Raw genomic sequence first — 24,876 nt, 5'->3', positions numbered from 1 at the left:
TACATTTATTTTGTTGGAAGAAATTGTGCTAGTTAATAACCAACTATTTATGCCGGTATATAGTCAGATAGTTCAAGTAGCTGCACTAATTAATTTCAAATGAAATTTTACTTTGAAAATACTACTTCTAAAGTATTTTAAAAGTTTAATCCAAATAGTAGGCTCTTCTATAAATTATTTCATAGCTTAGAGGTATGATATGGAAAACAATATGAATACTATAAAACCCATTATATATTTCATGCTACATATTTCTATATTAAAAAGTTTTTTCTGTGTTAGCGTAAACATTGAACCATTGTTTATCATTTAGTATCTTCAGGATTCCATTGCAGAAAAAGTGTTTCTTAATATTTTAAACAGAAAGTTTTTTAAGTTTGAGAATTAATTGCAGAATAGAGGAATTGATTCTAAGCAAATTCTCCAAGATTAACTCCAGGATGTCAGGACAGTGCCTGTTGGAGGAGTTGCTGCTTCTGACTCTGCTGTGAGGGAGGGGATTAAGGAGACTCTGTAAGGCTCTCCTTGCCACTGCCTCTTGGCCTTCCCCCCTCCTGCTAGGGTCTAGCCCCTGGATTGTTATTCTCTAAGATCCTAGGTCTCCACAAGGTCTCTACCAGTGTGTTTGTTGACAGAAAACATCTAAGCAGAAGGCTAGTAGACCATCAAACTCTCACGTGACTGCATCTCATTGGTTTAAAGCAATTTGTCAATGAAAATGTCAAGATACGTAATTTTTAGTGTTGCAGCCTTTTCAGGACAAGTTGGTGTACTGGGAGAAACAGTGAAAAATAAGAGTACTAATCCTGCTATTTACCACAATTTAAAATTACTTTTTATTAATAAGATTTTAAATGCACTTTCTTGGTCTTTTTAAAAATAAAAGTTGAAAATAAGAATAGATTAATATCCTGATGAGGAATAAGGTGCTCCTTTTGCATTTTATGCATGAAATCAGATAATATTTTTTAACTTGCAATATAATTCTTGGTTTTATATCATAAAATCACAACTAATCCTTATTTGCAGTCCTTAAACTTCTAGTATGTTGTCCTCAATTTTGTTTAAATGGTGAGTTTAATCTTAAGCTAGTAATTGAAAAAGTATAAAGGTGAATTGCATGCTCCCCACATTTATTTTATTAAACTATAATCATATATAAATAGAAAATGGAAGGAGTCTGAGGGAAGGAAAAAGTAGAAAGAAGGAATACAGTCCTGGAAATGGTTTTAAGCCTGTAGAAACACACACTGCAGGGATCTGCCCCCTAATATGATGCTGTTTCACTGTTGCTAGCAATAAAAAATTCTGAGACTTTCCAATTTATATATTCAGGACTTTTGTAGTTTTCAGGATGTTGTCAGGTGGTTTAGGATATCACAAAGCAAAATACCATGAGATAGATCATAAACATTGGGGTCAGAATGGTCAGGTTTGCATCTTAGGTTTGACTATTACTGGTTGTGCTTTCTTGGGCAAACTGCTTATAATCCTCTATATTTCAGTTTATTCATCTGTAAAATAAGATAATATAATCTAATACAGGATTGTTGTTGTCAGTGTTAAATGTTACAATCCATATAAAATTCTAAGAATAGTGAATATTCAATAAATCATTTAAATTTATCACATACCAAGCAATGCTAAAGTATTCTATAGAATAATGACAATACAATAATAAGATATGTTTATCTTCATTTTGTTTAAGAATTATAAAAAAATAATTCTGTATTAGACCTCAAGTAGATACAAAACAGGTGGTCATATGATTATTCATATGACATTTTGTAAGCAATCAGATTCAGAAAAATTACATAAAATAATAATAAGCACACACCCACACCCATATGTTGGAGAAGGAAATAACAACCCACGCCAATGCTCTTGCCTGGGAAATTCCACGGACAGAGGAGCCTGGCAGGCTACAGTCCATGGGGTCACAGAGAGTCGGACGTGATGAGCAACTAAGTCGCTCAGTCGTGTCCAACTCTTTGCGACCCCATGGACTGTAGCTCACCCCATGGACTGCTCCTCTGTCCATGGGATTCTCCAAGCAAGAATACTGGAGTGGTTTGCCACTCCCTTCTCCAGTGAATCTTCCCGACCCAGGGATCAAACCTGGGTCTCCTGCATTGCAGGCGGATTCTTTACCATTTGAGCCATCAGGGAAGACATACACACACACACACACACATATATATACACACAAATATTTGTATACGTATCTATAGCGTTCTCTCTCTCTCTCTCTCTCTCTGTATATATATATATATACATATATATACACACACACACACACACATGAACTATACACACCTATTCATGAACTTCCCAGGTGGCGCTGGTTGCACAGAACCTGACTATTGTTACAGGAAATGTGAGTTCAATCCCCTGGGCCAGGAATATCTGTATATTATACAGATAATAAACTAGATAGTAAAATAAACTAGTGTAAGTGGTTAAATATATTATTTAACATTAGTTTGAACTGAATGTTTTTGTCCCTCCAAAATGCGTATGTAGAAACTTTAATCCCTAAAGTGATGGTATTTGAAGATGGAGACTTTGGAAGGTAATTAGGCTTAGATTATGTCAGGATAGTAGAACCCTCACATAATGGAGTTCATGCCTCATAAAAAGAGGAATTTTCCCTCGTTCTGAAAGGCTGAGTCAGGACATGATCAGAAAGAAGGCTCTCTCTGGAATCTGACTGTGCTGGGCACCTGATCTAGGACTTCCAGTCTTCAAAATACTGAGGAATAATTTTTTCCTTTTCAAACTATATGGTCTGTTGTAATTTGTTATAGAATCCCAAGCTAAGACAAATCTTAAATTAATCTTAGTGATTATAGTAACTGTAGTCAAGAGAAATAGTTAAGTGATTAATCATTAATACCTACAAAGGTGATAAGTAAACTTTGATATTTATTTTCATGAAATATGAGTGCTAAAATTGAGATTTTTCCAAGGAAGATAACATAGTTTTTCTTAGGCTTAAAAATGGCTTTTCTTAGGCTACAAAAATGTAGCAATTTCATAAAACTGATATGTATAAAAATTGAATTCCATATTGTCTTTGTTATGTAAATTATAAAATAGTGAGAACACAGTGAGAACGTTTTCATGCACTCACACTCTATATATACATGTATTCAAACACCAGCATTAATAATGATATTACATTTTTAACAGTGGTGAATGAAAATTAAATTCTTGTAAATCTTAAATGAATTAAGAAATTTTCATGACATTTTTATAAATACATACATATAAAGATATATGACAAACTCATGAATTTCTAATGGAATTAAAATTTAATTTCAAAGTCAAAACTTGGTCCATCATTTTATTTTAAGAATCTAGTATCAGATTTCATGAAAAAGGGTTAATGTCTTTAAGAAACACATCTAATAGGCATTATTATTTTTCTGTATTTTCCCAACCTTTTTAAATTGATTCAATCCTCCCTTTAAAATCTGTCACAGTAGAATCTTACCATTATAATCTTAAATTTACACATTTGTATGTTTTCTGATCTTTCTTAATGCTAAATTTTGATATATTTCTGTTAAGATTTTGTAGCTGTTTTGGTCTAAGTACATATTGTTAAAATATGGCCTCTTCCTTTGATTATTTAACTGACTTTAATGCTGAGATGGGGGTGACATCTAATGAAACTTGTGTATGGAAATAATGACAGATGGTTGATTTGGGATTCATAGACACTGCACAGTCAAGCCTGCTGAGGAATCCTTAGAACCTAACTAATTTTAGAGAGGTTTTATTGATTACACAAAGACAGGGCACATTCTAATCATTTTCAGAGCATTATATTGCCTGAGGTACCAAAATCTATTAAACAAGGATTATAAACTTTGTTTTAAACTGGATTCTTAATTGTTTCTTGGTGTAGAGTAAACAGAAGCGCTGTAAGATCAATCAGAGTTACTAAGGCACATTTAAATCATCAGCTTTAATTTTAATTGCTCATATGCCTGAATCTCTGAGGTGCAGCTGTCCATGAAGCTAAATTGCTTTTTTTCCCTATCGGAGTTATTTTAGGTTTGGTCTTTCCTTTCCCTAAGGCATCTTAGCTCTGTTTTTATTTATTACTAATATATTTTTCTGAACAAAAGATAATTTACTGGCACTTAGAAATGCTTATTCAGTGTTTTCTGTAATCTCATGGGGGGATAAATTTTTTTTTTTAATTTGAAGAATTTTTCCATGTGAGTGTACAGATGCACATGTACAGGTACAAAAACACACTCATGTTTCACATGGATTGATCCTGGCAGAATCCTGATTGGTTTAAGCTTGGGGAAAATAGTACTTAGTATGTTTTAATAGAACATATATTTCATTGTTATAAATGAAAACTGATTTGATTCCTTGAAAAACTGATTTACAACTTTAATTTTAACCTAACTAAACATTTAAAATAAATGTCTTATTTTAGTTTGGGAGGGTGGGAGATAAGTAAGTGGAGCACAGCAGACTTTTAGGTCAGTTAAAATACTCCATATGATACCGTGATGATTGACCAGTACACGTCATACATTTGTTTTCTGTATGAAATATATGTTCTATGACAAACCCATAGAATGTACAACACCAAGAATGAACCCTAATGGAAAGTATAGACTTTGGGTGATTATGACGTGTGAATGTAGGTTCATCAATCATACACAATGTACCACTCTGGTTGGGGATGTAGGTAATGGGTGAGGTTCCACATGTGTGCCAAGAGGTATATGGGCAATCTTTGCACCTTCTCCTAAAAATGCTCTGAAACCTGAAACTGCCCTAGAAAGTAAAGTCTTAATTTAAAAATTAAATAGATTAAAGTAATTTTTGTAAAAAAAAATAAGTGAAAACTCTTTTGAAGGTGGTCATAACAAAAAAATTATATTTAGCTTGAGGAAAAATGACTATAGGAGAATCACCTGAATCATAAGAACAAATCCAGGTAAGGCAAAACAAACAAGATGAACCTGGATAGGTGAAACCTTTCAATTTGCAGTGACAAATAGACTGAGGTAAAGAAATTGCTGGATAGCACAATTATCAGTATGCTTTATTATACTTTGATTTATGATGAGGTTTTAAGAAATCTATCTTGTGGAGTAAAAATAGATTATCTCTTTCTCTACAATAATGGTAATATCAGAAGTTTAACCAAGGAATGTGGGTAATATGAATAGGATTGTGGATACCATCATTCCTTATACCCATCTCTAATACTCACGGCATTATAATTCTCAGTTCATACTCATATTTCTCACTTGAGATATTTGACTGAATGTTTGATAGTGAGTAGGTTTTATTTTTAATGTCTCCAGAACTCAGAGTAATTTCTGGCAAATAATAAGCATTAAATACATAGACTGAATAATACATGGATAAATAGTATGCATATTTGGGAAAAAATTAAGCTGGTGTGTTGAAAGAAAAGAAAAAAGCCATTGATGAACTTTGATAGAGAAGAATGAGGCAAATATTTGGGTACACGTTGAAGAGAGCCAACAAAAATTTAGCCTAAGTAGCAATAAGATTTAAGATAGGTAAGTTCAGTTCAGTCGCTCAGTCTTGTCCAACGCTTTGCCACCCCATGAACCGCAGCACACCAGGCCTCCCTGTCTATCACCAATTCCCGGAGTTTACCCAAACTCATGTCCATTGAGTTGGTGATGCCATCTAATAATCTCGTCCTCTGTCATCCCCTTCTCCTCCTGCCCTCAATCTTTCCCAGTACCAGCGTCTTTTCAAATGAGTCAGTTCTTCACATCAGGTGGCCAAAATATTGGAGTGTCAGCTTCAACATCAGTCCTTCCAATGAACACCCAGGACTGATTTCCTTTAGGATGGACTGCTGGATCTCCTTGCAGACCAAGGGACTCTCAAGAGTCTTCTCCAACACCACAGTTCAAAAGCATCAATTCTTCAGTGCTCAGCTTTCTTTATAGTCCAAGTCTCACATCAAAACATAACTACTGGAAAAACCACAGCTTTGACTAGATGGACCTTTGACAACGTAACGTCTCTGCTTTTATATATATATATATATATATATATATATATATATATATATAAACAAGACCACTCAGATGGTGTTCCCTCCCTCTTACTCTTCCAAAGGAAGAGAAGAACGATCATCAATGGCCAATGGCAGCTGCAGAAGCGACACCAAGGACCGGTTTAACACTCAGGAGAGAACACTGCATCTCTTCCTCGTGGTTTCAGGTGCTCTACACGATCAGAGAAACTTCTCTAGTAACAAACTATAGAAATGACCCCTGAAAGTATAGTCTTCACCTCTGCTTTTTAATATGCTCTCTAGGTTGGTCATAACTTACCTTCCAAGGAGTAGCGTCTTTTAATTTCATGACTACGATCACCATCTGCAGTGATTTTGGAGCCCCCAAAAATAAAAGTCAGCCACTGTTTCCACTGTTTCCCCATCTATTTGCCATGAAGTGATGGGACCGGATGCCATGATCTTAGTTTTCTGAATGTCAAGCTTTAAGCCAACTTTTTCACTCTCCTCTTTCACTTTCATCAAGAGGCTCTTTAGTTCTTCTTCACTTTCTGCCATAAGGGTGGTATCATCTGCATATCTGAGTTTACTGATATTTCTCCCAGCAATCTTGATTCCAGCTTGTGCTTCATCCAGCCCAGAGTTTTTCATGATATACTCTGCATATAAGTTTAATAAGCAGGGTGACAATATACAGCCTTGACATACTCCTTTTCCTATTTGGAACCAGTCTGTTGTTCCATGTCCAATTCTAACTATCGCTTCCTGACCTGCATACAGGTTTCTCAAGACGTAGGTCAGGTGGTCTGGTATTCCCATGTCTTTCAGAATTTTCAGTTTATTGTTATCCACACGGTCAAAGCTTTGGCATAGTCAATAAAGCAGAAATAGATGTTTTTCTGGAACTCTCTTGCTTTTTTATTGATCCAGTGAATGTTGGCAATTTGATCTCTGGTTCTTCTGCCTTTTCTAAAACCAGCTTGAACATCTGGAAGTGCATGGTTCATATATTGCTGAAACCTGGCTTGGAGAATTTTGAGCATTACTTTACTAATGTGTGAGATGAGTGCAATTCTGCAGTAGTTTGAGCATTCTTTGGCAATGCCTTTCTTAGGGACTGGAATGCAAACTGACCTTTTCCAGTCCTATGGCCACTGCTGAGTTTTCCAAATTTGCTGACATTGAGTGCAGCACTTTCACAGCATCATCTTTCAGGATTTGAAATCGCTCAACTGGAATTCCATGACCTCCACTAGCTTTGTTCATAGTAATACTTCCTAAGGCCCATTTGACTTCACATTTCAGAATGTCTGGATCTAGGTGAGTGATCACAACCATCGTGATTATCTGGGTCGTGAAGATCTTTTGTACAGTTCTATGTGTTTTTGCCACCTCTTCTTAATATCTTCTGCTTCTGTTAGGTCCATACCATTTCTGTCCTTTATTGAGCCCATCTTTGCATGAAATGTTCCCTTGGTATCTCTAATTTTCTTGAAGAGCTCTCTAGTCTTTCCTATTCTATTGTTTTCCTCTATTTCTTTGCATTGATTGCTGAGGAAGGCTTTCTTATCTCTCCTTGCTAAAGGGAGAAATTATTGAGATAAATAAAAAGTCCTCTAGGGTGACTTTGTTTATGCTGAATTCTAACATAGACAAGACAAAGTATTTTCCTTGCCTTACCTACATTCTTTCTGTCCTAAAAAAGACAGACTAAATCTCACTTGGTTCCATCAAATTTCCTTAGCATACTAGTGCCAATCTATTGAAATCTTGATTTTTATTATTGGATATACTTTTAATGCTGGAAAGAAATGTAATAAGTGTAGTCCTTATAGGCTATTTTAATGTGTCTAATGGATATACATTAATTAATAAACCTCAGATAATTGTGTTTCTGATTTATTCACATTAATTGAAATGAAGTTTTTAAAATTATCATTAAATATTAGTATATTTTGCTCCTAGAATATAATTTTCCCTTAATATTCCCAAGGGATTGGTTCCAGGACCTATATTCACAGATGCTCAAATTCCTTATGTAGAATGGTGTGATATTTGCATATAATCTACTATATCTCTGAGTACTTTAAATCATCACTAGGTTTCTTAGAAAGTACAATGTAAATGCTATATAAATACTCTCCTTGGCAAGTTTTCCTTTATGAGACTTTCTGGAATGTTCTTTATTTTCTAACATTTTTCTATCTGAAGTTGGTTGAATCCAAGGATGTAGAAACCTAGGACAATAGGGTAGACTATACTTTTTTACAACTGTTATTTTTAGCAGCTGCTCCAAATAAGTCTAGCAAAAATTATTCAAATTCCAAATCAAATGTTACCTCTAAGTGACTTGCTTGGTGATGATAATAGTACCACATATGTGTTTTCAAATTTCTGTGAATTTAGTGTGCTTATAAAATAACACAACTTCTTGTACTTATAGTATTTCATACCAGATCAGAAATGCAAAAACTATTATAAAGTACATTTATTTGTCTGTGCTTAAGGTTTTGTATTGTTTTCAGAAGTAAGTTTCTAGGCTTTCCTTGAGGCATTTACAAAATGTTTTAATCCCTACTGATACCAAGGAAAGTTATATCCCCTAAGGTTAAACTAAGGAAACTGAATGACTCACAATCTGTAAGAAATAGAGGTTAAATTTACTTCAGTTATCTTACATGCTTGCATGCTTGGTTTTGTTCCTTGCCATATAGTGTAAAACACACATACACACTCACACATGCATTAGAGCTGTAAAGAGTTGGAATCTCATGTTTCTACCAAAATTTGTTCAAGTTTTTCCTACTATATCTGTGTAAGGAATTTTACATTGACAAAAGGCCTTTCAAAATTAAGCAAATTAAGAATAAATATGGGAATTATAATTCATCTCCTGTAGTCACAATTTCTGAGAATTACTAGGTTTTTATTCTATTCTACTCTATACTACTGAACATTTTTTAAGTAAGGAAATTAAAAAACATTTTGAGGGCACTGTATGATCTTTGTAATTCAATATTTAAAATTGTTGGAGTCACTTAAGTGAAAGACCTGACTTGTTACTGCCACAAAACTCCCTTTTAGCTATTCACCCTTACCCCCATGATGAATATGACACTTCTATACATTTAATATAACATTTTCCTTTGCCTAAGCATTACATGATATTTGTTAAAAGAAAAGCTCTTAAAGAACCATGGAGACCTCTGGCCAACATAAAAACTTAGCAGAAGGTCACAGACTCCTTGATAGCCTGGGGACAGACTCATTGATCAATGCTGACAGAATTCAAAATTCAGTCAGTATCTTAAATGTTAAAGGACAGATGGTCAGCCTCAAGCACTGGGTATCAGTACACAGGAAAGACATCCCAAGAATCATAAAATTCTAGAGCTACATTTTATAAAAATGTAAACTGTCAGTGAAAATAGAAAATATTTCTTTCCATTGGTATATAGTACAAATAATTATTAGAAGTAACAAATACTAAAATGATGTATTTTAATACTCTCTCAACATATCCTCCGTCATATAGGGAAATGATGTTTAAATTAAACATTCACTACTATTTTAGATGCTACTAAATATCACAAAACTGTCTTTTTATTTATTTTTTTGAATTTTTGTTAAGTATTCACTCAGTCTTTATTGTCTTAAAGGCACTGTAATATATTTTAAGTGGTAGACAAAGTACACCCTCTCCCTCCCTTCATGGAACTCCATTATAATATAGAGATTTATAAATTACTGCAAACCGGCTTGAGTGTGATAGGAGTAGGAAAAAATGGGGCTCAACAAATGTATTATTGCTTTGATTTTATAAAACTGGTAACAAGAACATGACTTTGCTAGATTTTTTTGGTTACAATCTGTATAGATTACAGCACTGATTTTTGAGAAAAAAGCGTGAAAGTGGATATTAGGTATCCTGTGAACTTATAAGACATCCAGGTATATACACCAAGTAATTAATTAGGTAGCACACAACTCAGAGGGCCTTCCCAGGTGGCACTAGTGGTAAAAACCTGCCACCCAAAGCAAGAGACATAAGAGGCAAGGGTTCAGTCCCTGGGTCGGGAAGATATCCTGGAGGAGGGCATGACAACACACTCCAGCATTCTTTCCTGGAGAACCCCATGGACAGAGGAGCCTGGCAGTCTACAGTCCATGGGGTCACAAACGGTCAGACGAGAATAAAGTGACTTAGCACGTACACAAGCATATGTTTCTTATTACTCTAAAGATAACTGTACTGGAAATATTTTGTGTAAATATTTTGTATCAATGTTAGAGATGCAGCCTCCCCCAAATAAATGTATATCCATCTGAAATCTTAAGCAGCAATGAATGCTTCCAGAGTAAAGCTGTGAATGGAAGTAAAATAGCCTGGGGTTTTATTTTGACTATACCATTTGCTAACTATACAACTTTGGAAAATTAATTTAACCATTGAGACTCTGTTTTATTGTATGTGAAAAGGGGTTAGTAATACATGTTTCTTTAAGTTCAGCTCCCATTTGAGCTTTAATAGACTGTCAAGTCAATGGTTGTTGAATATTATCAGCACTGCTTATTCTTTAATTTTTAAGGCATTCATTCATTTGAAAATTATTTTCTGAAACACTACTTCTATGCAGAAATTATTCTATACATTTTGGACACATTAATAAACAGACAAAAATCTCTGCCTTCCATCAGCTTATATACTAGTGACTGCCAGACCAAAATATAAAAGTTAAACACATTGAGTCTGAAAGAAAAAGTACAAAGTTTATATGCTCATAAACTTTATTTGATTGTGCAGAATTATATTTCTTTAATAATCAAATTGAAGAATCAGCCCAATAGATTTAAAAATGAAGGTTAATTGCTATCATTTACTAATGTATTTATATTTATTAAATTAAAATGTTGAATATTAAAGTTTGATTATTAAATTTTATTTATTAAATTATTCATTTAGAATATTATGGATGATCCTTTGGTTTCTTTTTTTTAACTTTTGATTCTTAGCTTTCCAACTTTCTTTTAGCACTAGATAAGTGATGAACGAGTTGAGTAATTCCAAGAACAACTATTTTTTTTTACAGTACTTTTGGCAATCTATATTGAGGGCTATTACATTTTCCTAACCATTGATATTTTTCCTCAAACTTCCTATCTCTTCACCTGAAAGGAAACTTCAGTTCAGTCTTTCAGTCACATCTGAATCTTTGTGACCCCATGGACTGCAGCACGCCAGGCTTCCCTGTCCATCACCAGCTCCCAGAGCTTGCTCAAACTCATGTCCATCAACTCAGTTATGACATCCAACTATCTCATCCTCTGTAATCCCCTTCTCTTCCTGCCTTCAATCATTCCCAGAATCAGGATTGTTTCCAATGAGTCGGTTCTTCATATCAGGTGGCCAGAGTATTGGAGTTTCAGCTTTGTCATCAGTCCTTTCAATGAATATGCAGGACTGATTTCCTTTAGGATTGACTGGTTTGATCTCCTGCAGTCCAAGGACCTATCAAGAGTCTTCTTCAACACCACAGTTCAAAAGCATCAATTCTTTGGCACTCAGCCTTCTTTATAGTCCAACTCTTAAATCCATACACAACTACTGGAAAAACCATAGCTTTGACTAAACGGACCTTTGTTGGCAAAGTAATGTCTCTGTTTCTTAATATGCTGTCTAGGTAGGTCATAGGTTTTCTTCCAAGGAGCAAGCTTATTTTAATTTCATGGCTGCAGTCACCATCTGCAGTGATTTAGGAGCCCCTAAAAATAACGTCTCTCACTGTTTCCATTGTTTCCCCATCTATTTGCCATGAAGTGATGGGACCGGATGCCATGATCTTAGTTTTCTGAATGTCAAGTTTCAAGTCAGCTTTTTCACTCTCCTCTTTCACTTTCATCAAGAGGCTGCTTAGTTCTTCTTTGCTTTCAGCAATAAGGGTGGTCTTATCTGCATATCTGAGATTATTGTTATTTCTCCAGGAAATCTTGATTTCAGCTTGAGCTTCTTCCAGCCTGGTATTTGGCATGATTTAGTCTGCATATGAGTTAAATAAGCAGGGGGACAATATAAAGCCTTGATGTACTCCTTTTCCAATGTGGAACCAGTCTGTTGTTCCATGTCCATTTCTAACTGGTATTTCTTGACCTGCATACAAAATTCTCAGGAGGCAGGTAAGGTGGTCTGGTATTTCCATCTCTTGAAGAATTTTCCACAGTTTGATGTGATCCACACAGTCAAAGTTTTGGCATAGTCAATGATGCAGGCATAGATGTTTTTCTGGAACTCTCCTGCTTTTTCTATGATTCAACAGATGATGGCAATTTGATCTCTGGTTCTTCTGCCTTTTCTAAATCCAGATTGAACATCTGGAAGTTTACAATTTACATATTTTTGAAGTCTGGCTTGGAGAATTTTGAACATTACTTTGCTGGCATGTGAGATGAGTGCAATTGTGTGGTAGTTTGAACATTCTTCAGCATTGCCACTGTTCTATATTGGAATGAAAACTGACTTTTTCCAGTCCTGTGGACACTGCTGAGTTTTCCAAATTTTCTGGCATATTGAGTGTAGCACTTTCACAGCATCATCTTTTAGGATTTAAAATAGTTCAACATGAATTCCATTGCCTCCACTAGCTTTATTCCTAGTGATGCGTCCTAAGACCCACTTGACCGCATTCCAGGATGTCTGGCTCTAGGTGAGTGATTATACCATCATTGTTATCTGGGTCATGAAGATCTTTTTTGTGTAGTTCTTCTGTGTATTCTTGCCACCTCTTCTTAATATCTTCTGCTTCTGTTAGGTCCATGCCATTTCTGTCCTTTATTGTGCCCAGCTTTGCATGAAATGTTCCCTTGGTATCTCTAATTTTCTTGAAGAGATCTCTAGTATTTCGTATTCTAATGTTTTCCTTTATTTCTTTGCATTGATCACTCAGGAAGGCTTTCTTATCTTTCCTTGCTATTCTTTGGAACTCTGCATTCAAATGGGTCTATCTTTTCTTTTCACCTTTGCCTTTAGCTTCTCTTCTTTTCTCAACTATCTGTAAGCCTCCTCAGACAATCATTTTGCCTTTTTGCATTTCTTTTTCTTGGGGATGGTCTTGAACACTACTTCCTGTACAATGTCATGAACCTCTGTCCATAGTTCTTCAGGCACACTGTCAGATCTAATCCCATGAATCTATTTGTTATTTCCACTGTATAATCATAAGGTATTTGATTTAGGTCATAGCTGAGTTGTCTGGTGGTTTTCCTTACTTTCTTTAAGTCTGAATTTGGTTAGAAGTTTACGATCTGAGCCACACTCAACTTCCAGTCTTGTTTTCACTTACTGTATAGAGCTTCTCCATTTGTGGCTGCAAAGAATATAATCAATCTGATTTCATTATTGACTATCTGGTGATGTCCATGTGTAGAGTCTTCTCTTGTGTTGTTGGAAGAGGGTGTTTGCTATGACTAGTGCATTCTCTTGGCAAAACTCTGTTTGCCTTTGCACTACTTCATTTTGTACTCCAAGGCCAAATTTGCCTATTACTTTAGGTATTTCTTGACTACCTACTTTTGCATTCCAGTCCCCTACAATGAAAAGGACATCTTATTTTAGGTATTAGTTCTAGAAGGTCTTGTAGGTCTTCATAGAACTGTTCAACTTTAGCTTCTTCAGCATTACTGGTCAGGGCATAGACTTGGATTACTTTGATATTGAATGGTTTATCTTAGAAATGAACAGAAATCATTCTGTCACTTTTGATATTGTACCCAAGTACTGCATTTCAGATGCTTTTGTTGACTATGAGAGCTACCTCATTTCTTCTAAGGAGTTCTTGTCCACAGTAGTAGATATAATGATCATCTGAGTTAAATTCGCCCATTCCAGTCCATTTTAGTTCACTGATTCCTAAATTTTGATGTTCATTCTTGCAATCTCCTGTTTGACCACTTCCAATTTACCTTGATTCATGGACCTAACATTCCAGGTTCCTATGCAATTTCTTTACAGCATCGGACTTTACTTCCATCACCAGTCACATCCACAACTGGGCATTGTTTTTGCTTTGGCTTCATCTCTTCATTCTTTCGAGAGAAAGAAACGGCAACCCACTCCAGTATTCTTGCCTAGAGAATCCAGTGGACAAAGGAGCCTGGAGGGCTGCTCTCCATAGGGTCTCACTGAGTTGGACACAACTGAAGTGACTTGGCATGCATGAATGCATTGGAGAAGGAAATGGCAACCCACTCCAGTATTCTTGCCTGGAGAATCCCAGGGACAGAGGAGCCTGGTGGGCTGCCGTCTACAGGGTCACACAGAGTTAAACACGACTGAAGTGACTTAGCAGCAGCAGGAGCTTCATTCTTTCTGGAGTTATTTCTCCACTTTTCTCCAGTAGTATATGGGAAAGAAAAAGGAGCAAGTAATTAAGTATTTTAAGCCCATACTATCTGTCTAAGGATTTAATGCTTTGTAATGCCTATTATGCAAAGATGATAAAGACTACATTGGTAATTGGCAGCAAACTATTGATCTCTGGTTGATCTGATAACACTGTTTATTAACTTTATTACATAAAGTTGAAAATGGACAAGTTATTAAAGAAAAGGCCGCACCTTTTCTGCATATCTCAGTCACAAAATAAAAGGAAGTTTATGCAAAAGTGACTGCTGTATTTCTAGGAGTAACTAAGATTTATATGGATTTAAAACTAGCTTTGAGTTTCCCTGGTGGCTCAGTGGTAACAAATACACATGTCAATGCTGGAAATGCAAGAGATATGAGTTCAATCGCTGGGTTGGGAAGATACCTTGCAGAAGGAAATGTCAACCCTCTCCAGTATTCTTGCCTGGGAAATCCTCTGGACAGGGGAACCTGGCATCTCAAAGAGTCAGACAGGACTGAGCAACTAAACACAGACCAGTACCTGAAGTACATGATGATAAAGTTAAATACTGATACTGAGTACTTTGATTGTATGATCATTAGATATCTGTGGGCTGACTGTGTGAGAGTGATTAAGCTATAACTTACCGTGAAATAGTCAAGGTATGACTAATTCAGATGTGAATGATTTCTGCTTGTATTTTCTAATATTATCTAGGGCAGAATATGGAACGGATAGCTGTTTCCTTCTCCAGGGGTTCTTCCCAACCCAGGGATTGAATCCAGTTCTCCTGCATTGCAGGTGGATTCTTTACCAGCTGAGCCACCAGAGAAGCCCGTATTTTCCAATACATGCTGCTAAAGTGGGTTATTGGCCAATAACTTTCACAAAACTTTTCATTGATTTTTTTGTCCACGTACCCAGGGACTCAAACTCTTAAACATTTCTGAGCATCACCCTCATCAATCATTTTGACAGCTACTGGGCTGGATCAGAGACCCATAAAAAGTCACATTAAGCTTTTGAGTTTCATTAGGTCCCATTTGTTTAGTTTTGCTTGTATTTCCAATATTCTGGGAGGTGGGTCATAGAGGATCTTGCTTTGATTTATGTCGGAGAGTGTTTTGCCTATGTTCTCCTCTAGGAGTTTTATAGTTTCTGGTCTTACATTTAGATCTTTAATCCATTTTGAGTTTATTTTTGTGTATGGTGTTAGAAAGTGTTCTAGTTTCATTCTTTTACAAGTGGTTGACCAGTTTTCCCAGCACCACTTGTTAAAGAGGTTGTCTTTTTTCCATTGTATATCCTTGCCTCCTTTGTCAAAAATAAGGTGTCCATAGGTTCGTGGATTTATCTCTGGGCTTTCTATTCTGTTCCATTGATCTATATTTCTGTCTTTGTGCCAGTACCATACTGTCTTGATGACTGTGGCTTTGTAGTAGAGTCTGAAGTCAGGCAGGTTGATTCCTCCAGCTCCATTCTTCTTTCTCAAGATTACACGTGCACCCCAATGTTCATCGCAGCACTGTTTATAATAGCCAGGGCATGGAAGCAACCTAGATGCCCATCAGCAGATGAATGGATAAGGAAGCTGTGGTACATATACACCATGGAATATTACTCAGCCATTAAAAAGAATTCATTTGAACCAGTCCTAATGAGATGGATGAAACTGGAGCCCCTTATACAGAGTGAAGTAAGCCAGAAAGATAAAGAACATTACAGCATACTGACACATGTATATGGAATTTAGAAAGGTGATAACGATAACCCTATATGCAGAACAGAAAAAGAGACACAGAAATACAGAACAGACTTTTGAACTCTGTGGGAGAATGTGAGGGTGGGATATTTGAAAAGAACAGCATGTATACTATCTATGGTGAAACAGATCACCAGCCCAGGTGGGATGCATGAGACAAGTGCTCCGGCCTGGTGCACTGGGAAGACCCAGAGGAATCGGGTGGAGAGGGAGGTGGGAGGGGGGATCGGGATTGGGAATACATGTAAATCCATGGCTGATTCATATCAATGTATGACAAAACCCACTGGAAAAAAAATAAATTAAAAAAAAAAAAAAAAAAGAAAGTAAGTAAAGAAAGAGAGAAATGAAAAAAAAAAAAAAGTCACATTAAGGATGAAAAAACAACTCAGTAGAAAAACGTTGGAAATGAAAATTTCGATCATTCTAACATAGTTTACCTATATGAATTTTCATGCTTCAACAGAAAAGAGAAAATGAAATCAGCAAGTACAATGGTGAGTAAAAAAGTGAGCATCTAATTTTACTGATTTGTGTGTTCTTTCTCAAATATGTTTTGAGAAAAAAAAATTTATTCATTACTTGGACACTTGGATTCATTATTTGGATGTATAATACATATTTCAGTTTCTTACTTGAGTTCTTCTAAATAAATAATTGATAAACAATTCCTTCAAAGCATTTTCAATTTTTTTCTAATGAAATTTCTTATTAAAGGTTACATGCTTCATAGCCACATTTTTATAAGTAACTTTAACTTAATAAAATGTAGGGAAACATTTTTTAAGTTGACTTGCTTTGGAAAAACACACTTTTTTCCCCTAAAATAAATCTGTGAAATGTGAATAATTGTATGTTTGAAAAGTTTGTCTCTTCTGACTGAAATACAATCTAGACTGTCCATGAAATGTTACCAAAATATTTCCTGAGCAAAAGTTAACTAGTAAACTAAATTTAACTTTAAATTCAATCATGTAGAAGATATATTTATTTGTGCTAGAAGCAAAAGAAAAAAACCTGTTTTTCCTGGAATTTTTAGAACTTTTTTTTTAAATTTTGTTTTATTCCAAATGAAGGAAATCTTAGTCCATTCCATTCTCCACTGTTGTTTTTTGTTGTTTTAGTCACTAAGTCATGCCCAGGGATTGAACCTGCATCTCCTGCATTGGCAGGTAGATTTACCACTGTGCAGGTAAAGCCACTGGTATTGCCTTTAAATAAATATTTGTGACAAAACAATATATTTAGCTACATTTCTCTAATAATTGTCTTTCAAATCATCTAAATTTATTTTTTGACAAGTATCATTAGCTGTGGGGCTTCCCTGGTGGCTAAGACTGTAAAGAATCTGCCTGCAATGCGGGTTTGATCTCTGGGTAGGAAAGATCCCTTAGGGAAGGAAATGGCAACCCACTCCAATATTCTTGCCTTGATAATTCCTTGGACAGAGGAGCCTGGAGGGCTGCAGTCTGTGGGGTCACAAAGAGTCAGACACGACTGAATGACTAACACTGTTCACTTTCACTATCATTAGCTGTGAACAATTGTCCTAGAAGTGAATCTATCTAAAGTATCTGAAACAGTTATTTAGAGATCAGTTTATGATGATGAAACTAAGATATTGAATTTATATATTTGATTTTCAACTTGACCGAATTATTTCAGACCAAGATCTAGCTGAAGAGTATTTTCAGTGCACAAAGACCTTTTCTGAGGGGTGAGGGAGGTGGAAACTGATTTTTTTATGTTTCTGCTATATAACTTTAATCGGATTTGCAAATAGTGTTGCTTTAAAAAGCCCATGAAAGATTTTTAAACAATGTATTTTAACAAGAAAATGTGTTAAGTATTGTTAGAGTGAGGCAAGAGGTCAAGATTTTTAAAGGTGTAATTTTAATATGTGCTACTTATAATCAAATTGTAGGAAATAAGGCAAAATATACATTTAATATTTGTAGGTGAAGAGCAAATACCATTTTTTTAGTGTTTATTTTAATTAAAGTTTTCTTGATAGCTTCCTGAAAGGATGCAATTTTCACTTCTTTGTATGAGAATCACAATCTCCTTAGCTTCTAGGTTTACAATCATTGCTTGAGGGCTTTATCTATTAATAGAGTCACTCTCATTGTCTTCCTAATCTTTGACTCTGCCACAAGTATTGATCTGAAAATGGATTGCCCCAGGAAAATGGCACCATAAATTGCTTAGTATTCTTAAAACAATTAGAGAATCTTTTGCTCTTGTACAAATGGGTACTTGAGTCTGTCAGCTAGATCAGATAAAGTTGTATAACCAAGGATTGATTAGACTCCTCAGAAATGTCCTCCACATGTCTGTTTTCCACTTCTCACAATAAACATATTTAATGCATTTTATTTTATTTCTATGTTTTTTTTCTAATAAATCTTCATTTTGGGTAATATATAATCAAGAATGATATTAAATCATTGACACTGCTTGACACACTGCAATTATAAAATGTAAAAAATAATCAAAAGTTCAACTTGAATATAGTAAGTGTATCAACTTTTTGTACAAAATGGGTGAGCTATTATAAAACCCTGTTCATACATAGATTCCTACCTCTATACCAAAATATAGCAATATTTATTATTCTTAATTAGAAGCACAGGTATTTAAGTAAACATTATGTAATAACAAAGCACTGGTATATACCTCAATGTTGAAGTAACTCAAATATTAATAAATTCATTGTCATTGACTTTGTAAGTGCCAGCCCTTGTAATCATTTCTTACTTCTGGCCATGTATTAAAATACTTGATAATATGAACCGAAAAACAATCTCATTCATATACATGATTTAAAAATTTTAATAGTGGTGTAATTTTTCCAAAGTAGTTAGTATCTATTAGTCCCATGCTCCTGTCCCTTCCTTCCTCCTGCTCCTCTTTGGTAACCATATGTTTGTTTTCTGTCTGTGGGTCTATTTCTGTTGTATATACACATTTGTATTATTTTTTATATTCTAATTACAAGTGATATCATGTAGTATTTGCCTTTCTCTTTCTGAATTACTTCCCTAAGCATAATGTTCTCTAGGTCCATTCATATTACTGCAAATGGAAATAATTCATCATTTTTAATGACTGAGTAATATTCTATTGTATATGGCATATGTGTGTGTATATTATATTGTTTATGTATATTATATATACAGTGGAATGGAAATTATATATATGCATACTCTACACATATGTATGTATAGTATGTAATATTATATATAATATATATACAATGGAATGGCAATTATATATTATTATATATATATATGTATATTATACATACATATATATGCCACATTTTCTTAAGCCATTGTCTGTTGATGGGTGCTTGGGTTGCTTCCATGTCTTGGCTGTTGTAAATATTCTGCTGTGAACATTGGGATGCATGTATCCTTTCAAATTAGAGCTTTCAAAGATCAAATTTTTCTGATTTTAAGAATATTTCTTTCATATCAAGTTTCCTAATAATTCATCAAGTATATAAAAAGATAAAAATTAAATACATGTGTGAGGCAGGAAACATTACTTTTTTTTTTTTTGCATGAGGATAGATTTGTAATAAGAATCACAACCACCTAGTAATTCATGAAAGAAATAGAAGTTGTTAATATCAGGGGAGTGTGTAATTTCCTCGGTTCTGTCTCGTTACAACAAAAATTTGAGGCAACGGACCAGCGTTACAGCCTTTGGACAGACCAGTGTCACAGCTCTGAGATGGACCAGTGTTACAGTTCCGTGTTACAGCTCAGTTTTATTTAGATAATAAAGGAAAATACATCCTCGAGGTGTGAGGGCATGCCGACCCAAAAAACGTGAAAAGAAGGGGGGGGGGGAGAGAGAGAGACCCGCAGCCCTTTGACTCCTCTTTTTATATGATTTTTCTCCTCCCCCTGGGCCTGCCCTGAGTAAATTGGGCTAGCCAGGGGTGCTGTGTTTTATACCGAGGTCCTCGGACCTTTGTTTGTTCTATTTTTGTGAGTTTTACCCTTATTGTCTTTTAACTTCCACCATTCTGGATTCATTTTTCCTATTCTAACTACCTAAAATTTGGGAATAGGGGCATCAAGGTGTTTTTGGCTACTTCCTGCTGAATTGGGAGGGTGAGGGGCATTGAGCCTTCCCCTCTTGCTAGTCTCAGGCCTCAGAGTCCTTATACTGGTGTCCACCTAAGGGTAAGTGATATTTTCTGTGGTAACCTGTAGTTTACATATCCTTGTTGAACTGGCATTGCATGTTGTAGCTTGTTGACCTGGGCAGAGACAAAACAGGGTAGCCAATTGATAACACATGGAGCAATCATAGGCTGCTTCAATATGCTATAACAAGGACTAGTTTGGGGTATTAGCCAACACCAAATTTCGGTCACCAGGATGTCTCAAGTCCTTCCTTTTTCAGGGATCAGAAGATCTATCTCCTGTCTGTTTTGGAGTACAACTCCTGCCAAGCTGTGTTGGCTCTTTAGAGCTGTCCTGAGAAATCTTATCCCCAGAAACTTAATTTTGGGGTTGTTTATTAGAATGGCACTCATTTATAGTTCTGAATAGGTATCTGAGATCTCCCAGGGGCTCACAGGTGTATTGAGTGTCCTCTTCGTTTTCTTCCACAGCTTAACTCATGAGTAGTGAATCCAAGAGTCATGTCCTGGCACCTTTACCACTGTGGGACTAGAAAGTATTACAGGGTAGGGCCCCTTCCATGTGGGCTGGAGTTGAGCCTTTGGGAGCCCATCTTTCCAGACTTTAATTAGGACTTGAGTCCCTGGAGCATATGGTGGTGACTCCTTAGAATCTTTTGGGTCCTGGGTCATACCCCACAGCATATATCCTGTTGAAATTGCCCAATGGCCATGGTATAAGGGTGGAGGGTCTGAACCTCTGGATCTAGGAAGAGGTCATTGACATAAACAAAAGGTCTCCCATATAGCACCTCATAAGGACTAAGACCAACCTGTTCCTTAGAGGTAGTATGGGTACAGAGGAGAGCTATTGGTAAAGCCTCCTTCCATCCCAGGAAGATCTCTCCTGGGTCATCCTTTTTATCACTGATTTTAAGAATTGGTTGGCTCTTTCTATGTTTTCCTGAAGACTGAGGCTTCCAGGCACAATGGAGATAATAAGTAATGCCTGATGCTCTAGAGACCCCTTGGGTGACCTTAGAAGTAAATGATGTTCCATTGTCACTTTGTAATGACCTGGACAGACTAAATCTCGGAATGATTTCATGGAGCAGTTTTTTTGTTTTGTTTTTCTTTAAACACCTCCTCAGCCTTCTCAGTCTGGATGGGAAAGTCTTCAATCCATCCTGTGAATGTATCTATCATGACTAATAGGTATTTATACCCTTGAGAAACTGGTATCTGGGTGAAGTCCATCTGCCAGTCCTCTCCTGGGTAGGCCCCACGTCTTTGGATGGGCTGGGCCAGCTGGGGTCTTCGAGCTCCTTGGGGGTTGTTTAATTGGCAAGTGGGACAAGGGGAGACCACTTGCCTTATAGTTGTTTGGAGGCCTGTTCCTCTGAAGGAACTTTCTAGTAATCTTTGGAGGGCCTTGTCCCCTAAATGAGTGGTGGCATGTAAGGAGTTAACCAACGTCCATTGGAGGTTCTCAGACAGAAAAAGGAGTCCTTCTTTTTGGAACCACCCCATGTGATCTTCTCAAAAGCTCTCACTGTTAGCTTTAAGAGTCTCACCTTCAGTATATGAAGGAGTTTCTGGCAAGTTAGTCTGTGGAACTAAGGTGGCGACCCCTATTAGGTCATGGTTCTGTAATGCTGCTCTCTTAGCTGCCTGATCAGCTGCTTGGTTCCCTCGTGCCACTTCCATGCCCCCTTTTTGGTGTCCTTTACAGTGGGAGACTGAAACCTCAATGGGTTGATGAACTGACTCCAAGAACCTAAGGATTTGATCGTCGTATTTGATTTGGGACCCTTGTGTGGTCAAGTGGCCCCTTTCTTTCCAAATAGCAGTATCAGAAAGGCATACTTGGAGTCAGTGTCAATAGCTGCTCTTTTTCCTTTCCCCAGCTCTAAAGCTCAAGTCAGGGCTATGAGTTCAGCTAACTGATTTGAAGTACCTGGTGGCAAAGGTTTAGCCTCTATGGTCTCAAAGTTGGAGACTACAGCATATATGTCTCTTCTTTTTCCATCCAAGACAAAGCTGCTTCCACCTATGTACCAGATTTCCTCAGGACTGGTCAGAGGGTCTTCTGACAATCCCTCTCGGGGTTTTGTCCAGTGGTCCAAGGTTTCTAGGCAAGAGTGAAAGGGGAGAGAGACCTTGGGGGTAGGCAAGAGAGTAGCTGGGTCAAGAACCTCACAAGGGGATAGAGTCAGTCCTGGATTTTCCATCAGCACTGCTTGATATCTGAGGATTCTTCGATCAGACATCCATAAATGGCTTCTCCCATTTAGGAGTTCTTTCACTTGGTGGCTGTTAAAATAGTTAGTCTGCCCCCAAAAGAAAGTTTTAAAGCATCTTCTATCAGGATTAAAATAGCTGCAAGTTTTCAAAGGCAGGGAGAGATTTCTTCCCAAGGGAGGAGGACAGTCAGGGACCACTAGAAACTGGTGGGAAAATATTTGTCCATCCCAGCAACAAAAAAGTGCTCAGGTGAATCTTCTTGTAATTGTTTTTCTTGTAGCACCCCAAATGGTACAGATTTGGGAGGAGTAGGCTCCAGAGTAGGAGGTCAGGACACAGTAGGTAGCCCCTGTGTTAACCAAGAAATTCTCAGACCTACCTGCTGCATCCAGTTGCATCCTTGGCTCCAGCCCCGTGATGGTTATCTGTGACCGGCGGGCTGGCTGGAGCGGGCCGCTTCAGTCCTGTTGAACCATCCTGTGGGAAGGCTTGGCTCTTGACCTTGAGGCTCTTGGTTCCCCAGGGCAGAGTTCCACCCAATGTCCCAGTTGATGGTATTTGTAACCAGCTGTTTTAGGGGACTTGTCATGGTTTGGACACACTTTGGCCCAATTCTCCGCCTGTCCACAGATTAGGCGTTTGCCTCCTGCCTTGTCCTTCAAAGATTTGGGGCTTGCCATAGGGCTTCCCTGGAGGGCAGCCAGCATCTAGGCATGTCTTATCTCTTTCCTTTCCTCCCTCTCCTGGGCCTGGGCCTTCCTCTCCTGCTCTCTGTTAAAAAAGGTATTGGTGGCTGCCTGGACCATCTCATCTAAAGAGGCAGCAGAGTCCTGCTGCTGTAGATGTTGTAACTTTATCCTGATGTCTGATGTGCATTGGGACAGGAATTTGTCCTTTAAAATCACCTGTCCCTTTTAAGAGTCTAAGTCCATATTGAAAACTTTTGGAGGGCCTCATAGCCTTTCCAGAAAGTCAATGGGGTTCTCATTGGACTCCTGAGTTATTGCTGAGACTGGGCATAGTCTGACAAGTAATAAGCTTCTTTCTATTTCCATGGGTGGACTTCCTTAGGGGTGATGTTTCTGAAGCTTATCCTACCCAGTATTGTTGCAACCTGAGAGCCAGGTGTCCCCAGGTCAGGGTGCAGATCCCCAGGCAGGCTCCTGGAGATCGAATCCCCAGGCAGGTCAAGACATGTTGGCCTTCCAAGAATTGGGTCCCTGGATAGGTTGAGGCATGTTGACCTCCTGGGACCCCTGGACTGGCGAATCCCTGAGCAGGTTGAGGCGTGACAACATTTCAAGGACCATATCCCTAGGCAGGTCAAGGCAGGTCGACCTTCTGGGAGCCCTGAACTGGAGTTAGGCCTCCCCAAGGCCTCCAGCATGACCAGTGCTGGGTAGGATTAAGGGATTTTAATTTTAACTCATTGCCAGTTTGTTCACCTCAGATGGGAATAGATATCATGATGTAAAGCAATCCAAGCCTGTGCCCTGAGACTGGGAACCTGGTGAAGCAGACATAAGTCTTATCCTCTTACTGCTCTGAGGGAATGTAAGTCGCTGATTTCCTCCCCTAGTCCTCCATAAGAGCAGCTTAGCGTGTTTCCAATGGTAAACATTTCATTGTCATAGACCCACTTTAGGTAATAGCTGAACTAATGACAAAGAAGTGGGTTATCTGGTCCTGTTAGGAGCATTAAGGTATTTTAATAATAGGCAGAGTGGAGCAATGTTGCCTGCAAGGGGGCAGGGTCCTGGTTATAAGAACAAATTGATAAGGGGCAACAGACCAGATGGTCCATAAAAGTGGAGTGGAGATTTGATCCTGGGATGTGTTTGTAACTTTAGGAGGAGGGTGGTAAGGGTTTGGGCCCAAACAGCCTGCAGGGCTAACTCCCAAAGTGGCAAACATTATCCCTGAAAGCCCAATTGCCTTTGAAGGGAGGCCGACAGAGGGACTTCTTGCAGGCATTGTGTCTCTCACCCACCCTAGTGGGTCCACTGAGAGATGCTGTTGTTGCACATGTTGTAGGAAACACGGAAGATGAAGCCCTGAATATCTAGAGGGATTGGATATTATACAGTATTTCCCTCCCCAAGGGCCAGCTATTTTCTGGTTGTCCCTCCAGAAGATTGTAGAGGCAACATTGTGGGCCTGGATGGGGCTCAGGAAAAGGGCATGAAACAGGAGGGAAGGGGGCAGGGCACAACTTTTGAAAGAATGACATAGCCCAAGGACATACCATAAACTGATTAAAATCAAAGGGGTCCAAGATGACAAGTCAAATTCAACTAAACCTTGATCCCCAATC

At 37.4% G+C, this 24,876-nt stretch overlaps 1 non-coding gene across 1 annotated transcript; it reads right to left on the bottom strand.

Moving 5' to 3' along the window:
* Window positions 1-6,098: 6,098 nt before the first annotated feature.
* Window positions 6,099-6,312, bottom strand: LOC133071961 (small nucleolar RNA U3). The gene has a single exon (XR_009696577.1). It is a non-coding gene; the product is annotated as a small nucleolar RNA U3 (small nucleolar RNA).
* Window positions 6,313-24,876: the final 18,564 nt, after the last annotated feature.

The sequence above is a fragment of the Dama dama genome, chromosome 17 (genome assembly GCF_033118175.1).
Source record: "Dama dama isolate Ldn47 chromosome 17, ASM3311817v1, whole genome shotgun sequence".
Taxonomy (NCBI): Eukaryota; Metazoa; Chordata; class Mammalia; order Artiodactyla; family Cervidae; genus Dama; species Dama dama.
Note: the sequence above shows the minus strand (reverse complement) of the source record. Positions and strands in the feature narration are given on the sequence as shown.